Genomic DNA, 6,000 nt, shown 5'->3' with positions numbered 1-6,000 from the left:
TCAGCACACTGCATACAAATTACTTCATAAATTTGTCTTTTCGTCCAGTAAAAATGTAACAACAACAATACACATACTATGATATTCCATCTTCGAGTAAATGTAACCACATTTTGTGAGGTGTACGCTTAAAACAATACAAAACTTTTTACAAATGCCTAAGAAAACTTATTTAAAAGGGAAACCAGCATAATTTTATTACCTTATTTTGCTATTTGTTAAACTGGCTCTCACACAAATCAAGTTGGCATTTTCAATTGTATACTGAACGCCTCGCAATCCTGGTGAGTATGTGATGAGTATTTAATGGATATGCGTGAGCTTTGAAGAGAATACCCTTTCGTATGGTAGAGGGATGTCCTCCCTCTTTGGTGCAATTAGCCAACACTGCTCACCATCTGCTCTAGCCCATTCTGATCCTGTAGAGCAATGCCTTTCCAAGGAAGCGCTAAGTCACTCTGACATCTTACGACTCCCACATTAGATAACAGACAGAGCACAAGAGAGGGAACTGGCAACCAGTTCCCGCTAGCTACCTTCTGTATAGCTTCTTGACTATGTGTGGCCTCTGGGAATTCTGGGAAACCTGTCAGGCCAAATGAGATTCTGCAATTCAGCGCCTTCATTTATTGGCCAAATCCCTCAGCCAATCATAGAACACCTGGTACAGACACAAATTTAAGTCAGTAATGAGAAGATGGAGAACTCAAATTGGATAAAAACAATTGTGTGAAATTCTGACACTCAATACAGTGGCCATAGAAATAAAAGTGCTGCCTTTAAAATTGACAACAGATAACAGTTACTTTGACAAATTAAAGAAATATAAGCATAGCCAAAACGAAGTTGAACTTCACTGCAAAAAAAATGATATTCAAGATGGCTGCCAAACAAACTGAGGCGCTCTCCAAATGTTTATTTGATTGAGTTGATTTGTAAGATCCACATAACCAGATGCAAACCATATCAAACGGAAAGCCTAAGGTGTTGCGGAATCACTTCAGTGAGGCAAGGCATCAGCCACAAGCTAATCCCTAGCTAGATGGACTTCTTTTGGGAAGGCCAGAGTTTCCTCAGGGTCTGCTGAATAAAACATCTAAGTTTATCAGGGAGTAGAAGTCGACACAGAGGCAGAAGAGACGCAAACACAGGCAGCGTGGCAGAGATTGCCATCAGGACAGAGGAAAGAGATAAGCCCTGCGAGAGAAGCCAGACAAGAGCGGTCGTGATTGGATGGGTGTGGGAGAGCAGAAGGGGTTGGGGGTGTTTTGGGCATGGCAAACTAAAGGAAAGGTGATAGTGGAACCTCGGTAAAGGTTACAGTCAATGATACTTGTGAAAGAATGTGTACACTCTTAAAAAAAAAAGTGCTTCAAACGATTCTTCGATGCCATAGAAGAACCTTTTAGTTATATAAAGAACCTTTAAAGTCCCCGTGAACCAGAAGTTGCGATCATTTTTACTTCCGCATTTCCAAGTGAAAAGGAATTTCAAAGGAGAAAATTAGTGGCCGTGGCTTGCGTTTTTTTAAGGCGAATTGATTGGATGTAAAAAAAACAGCTGTTGCATTTTGAAATGAAACTAGCAGCAGACTGGCAGTTGAAGGGGAGGAGTTAACGGATGCTCCGCCCAAGACGTCTAATTTGTCATTTGAGATGGATCATCATTTCAGGGAGGAAGTGCATTTTAAGATTTTAACTGAAGATTATGAGGGTACATGAATTTTAAAAAGAAAATGACGTACATTGATATATTTACTATAAACGCTGCAATATTTCATGGAGAAAAAAAGGCATTTTTAATTTCACTGGGACTTTAACATCTGAAGAACATTTCTGTTTCACAAAATGTTCTTTGTGGCGAAAAAAGGTTCTTCAGATTATACAAAAGTAAGAAAGAGATGGTTCTTTAAAGAACCTTTGACTGAATGGTTCTTTGTGGAACTAAAAATGGTTATTTTATGGCATCGCTGTGAAGAACCTTTTAAGCACCTTAATTCTTAAGAGTGTATGTGCATTTAAAGTAAGAATGACTTTATTTTTTAAGTTCGCATGAAAGATGTCAAACACAGTTCTAACATATTCTCTAGAAACTCTAAAAATCTAGTTTAATACAAGTGCAGTGATTGGTTAAATTAACAATTCCCTACCAAGCTTTTATTTAAAATCCAATAAAATCACACTATGTTTTTCAATCAAATTTTTGTTAACAGCATGAAACCATTTAACCGAGAAGTTTTGCTCCTTAACACGCAGCACTCTGTAATGTAAAAAGGAAAAATTAGGAGCACTTACGAGCACCAAAAGCCTTAACAACTCCAATCTCAGACTAAATTTAGTTGACTAAAGGTAAAAAAAAGAGTAAGCTACCATACCTCAACTCTTCTGTATTCCACACAGATATCATTGAGGTTCATCCATCATGGAAGAACCACAGGACTGACATCCACGTAACACAACCAGGTGTGTATGTCAGACGGAATCTGAAACAGAGGTTTTGACGACCGACTATCTCTACATTTAACTTGCATGACATCCCTGCACGATACAGATGCTGCATGTGAAATTCTGCAGTGGTCCCTAAGCAGAAGCATCCCTCTGCATCTTGTTTTCCCCCTCATTCTCTTGTTCACCATCGTTATTGCCTTATTTTTTCTCTTTGCTATCTGCCTGTGGCAGTGGTGTTTGTGCAGTCGCAGTGAATGTCAAAGAAACAGCCTGTTGCTCCCGTCATCTGTCAGCGGGTCTGCTTCTTGTCTGAGCTGACGTTTCTTATCACTCTCAACTGACTCGGGATCAGCGCTGCCCGGGAGTCCAGCGACCGGCTCTGCTCAGCATGGAAGCAGGCCGGTCTCCTGCTAAAAACTAAATTAGCTGGTGTGGTGGCTGTTGTTTACAGCACTGGAGCATTAACGCATAGTATGGCCGAGTGGGAAAGGTTATCTTAAATAGTTCTTTCATGACTCACAAAATGCATTTTTCATGTCCTTTGTGCATTTGTCATGCATCCAACATACCTAAAGAGATTTTTGCATTTGTGTGGCTAACCTGACACCTCCATGTGCGAATTATGCATCCCTCTAGAAAAGGAAATTCACAAATTGGGTCTCGATTGTCTCATTTGTATCGCCCTGGACAGCAATGAGATTAGATGGAAAGCAGATGGAAACTTTTTCTTGAGTCCCCTGCTTTACAATATAAATGTCCTGATATGATTTCAGATTTTGGCATTGACAAATCTGAGCATGTTAAGAACTTTAACATTTCTGATAAAAATTCTTCCATAATCAAATTATTTGACAAATAGTAGTAATTTTGTTGCTCTGTGTACTATACGTGTTGTGAAAAATGAATTGCTCGGGTATGTAGCTTGGCAACAGTAAACAGCATACAATTAGACTAATGTACTATATTGCTTATGGAATTATTTATGTAAATAATTAAATGCGAAAGTAAAAATAAAATAATGTAAAAATAAATCATAATAAAATAATGTACTTTATTAAACAAATTTGATCATATTGCAGATATAAAAGCTGTGCATCACAGTGGTTTTATCACAATAACGGGGTTTAGACCGCAAGTAAAAGACTCAACCTCTTGACAACCTCAAGTGGTTTATTGCTTCATTTCATTTCTTTGAAGATTTTTTTTTAGGAATTTTAGGCAACACATCTGTGACAGATACTGTGTATCTTAAATTAAAGGGATAGATTTTGTCACTCCGTGTAATGCCCGCCTACATTCCATTTGAGACACTGCAAGCGGTAGACCAATCACAGCAGACTAGACCATCTGACCAATCAGATCAGAGTAGGCTGACAGAAAGGAGGGGATTAGACAGATGAATCGCCGAACGAATCATTTGAGAGTCAATCAAGAAGTAAGCTAACAATAACTGCCTATTATTAGAAAATGAAGTGTTTTAACTATCTTAGTACAGTATGTTTATATACTGCAGTTGTCCTTTTGAAACCTTGTATCGCCATATTTCGTGTTTTTTTTCATGAATCATTATTAGTCACCCTTTATGTTTGTCACTTTTGCAAATATCTAACCATTAAGATGTATTAAAAAGTGCTTGTAACTTTGACAATCAATGTATTTAATCATTTAAAATGTAAAGCTTTTTGGCCATCCAAGGTTTTGAAAGAACAGCAAGGATCTGTAACTACAGTGAGCAACTTCTGCAGAATTACTCACAATCAAATATAAACACACTCACACAGTCTCTCTCTCTCCACTGTGAGAAGACCTGCTGCGAGCTCTCTCTGGCTGTGAGGAAGTTCAAACCTGTGACAAGCAGCGTGCTGAAATGAGAAAATAAGTGACACTTCTTCATTCTTACATGCAACGTGTGATGCAGGAATCATACACAAGAACACAGCTAGAGGGAGAAACAAAACATGAGACGCAACTACCAGGTGACTAATCGGATATAAAAAAGCCTTCAAAAAACACACTAAGAAGTCAAACATGCATTCAGCTCTTCTAACACGTCCTCGAGTCGCTCTCAACAATTATCTGCCCGATTCACCTCTACAGACACGCCTCAATGAGCCAAGACAGACAGATTTACAGGACTTAACGTCTACCAAAATCCTCTCACCTCCTGCATGATTCAAAGCGATAGTTCAAAATTCTGTCATCATTTCATCACCCTCATTTCATTCTTTACCCACAGTTTTGTTTTTCTTTCTATAGACCACAAAAGTTGTTGGACAGGATATTCATGCTGTTCTTTTGAGTTGACGTAAATGGTGCTCAGGACCAAACAAGCTTACAAAAGCACTATGAAAGGAGTCAAAAGTGGTCAATGTATAAAGACAAACTTATTTAAAGCTTTGAAATACAGTATATAGCATGCGTTACATGCAGTGTTGGGTGTAACTAGTTACTTAGTAATTAGTTACTGTAATTTAATTACTTTCCCCTTGAAAACGTAAAGTAAGGGATTACTAATTTAATTACAGTTACTTCTGATGTAATTGACCTAAATACTGTGTAATATATTCAATACTGGAAACGACATCAAAATTATAAGTCTAACTTTAATATATACTGTATATATATACAGGTATATATATATTTATATATATATATGTGCTTTAATTATCATTCTTGCATTTGTATACTTTGGTCAGTTAAAAATAATAATTTATGTAGTTATTAATTTGAATGAATTAAATAAGCCGTTTCATGTCTATCCTTGAATCAATTCTTATCAAGGTTTATGTAGGATATAGAAAGTAATTAGTAATAAGTAATTAAATACTTTTTGGAGAGAGTAATTTGTACAGTAATCTAATTTCAATAGAGTAACTTTCCCAAACACTGGTTACATGATAGTTTTATAGTGTGTGTATTATTTTAAAAGCATGACAGACAGATCATTTACTTTCATTGTGTGTAAAAAAGCCAAGTCAACATGCTGTTAAACATCTTAGTTTGTGTTCGACTAAAAGCATAACATTTTACAGATCTGTGATGACACAAGCATGAATAAATGTTGACAGAATTTTCCTTTTGTGTAAACTATCCTTTTAATATTCCTCTAACCAATACAGGATGCTAAAATACTAGGGGTGTAACGATTCGCTCGTTTTCTCGATGCATCGATTATAATTTCTGCCGATTCATATGCATCGATCTTAAAATGTGATTTTCGAATCGAGAATCCTTTCCTTTGGTCGATAATCGATCTAAATCGCGATCCAATGAACTACTACTCTCATGACGCTGGCGTTGTTGTTTACGTCATTACTCTCCGACTAGCGCTTGTTGAACGCATGCACAAGAGCACAATACGCTGTTTACATTCACGCATGCGGAAACTGAATGAATTTAATTAATCTGATGGTGATCATAATGAAAACACTGGGTGAAATGAACAGTTTGTCATTTGTCATTATTTATAGACATTGCATTAAGGCTAATAAAGTCCTTTAAGTTACTTGAATTGAGTTGTTAAATAACAATGCTGCTAAGTGTATAAAATTTA

Source organism: Triplophysa rosa, linkage group LG23 (assembly GCF_024868665.1).
Source record: "Triplophysa rosa linkage group LG23, Trosa_1v2, whole genome shotgun sequence".
NCBI classification, from domain to species: domain Eukaryota; kingdom Metazoa; phylum Chordata; class Actinopteri; order Cypriniformes; family Nemacheilidae; genus Triplophysa; species Triplophysa rosa.
This window is presented reverse-complemented; position numbering follows the sequence as displayed.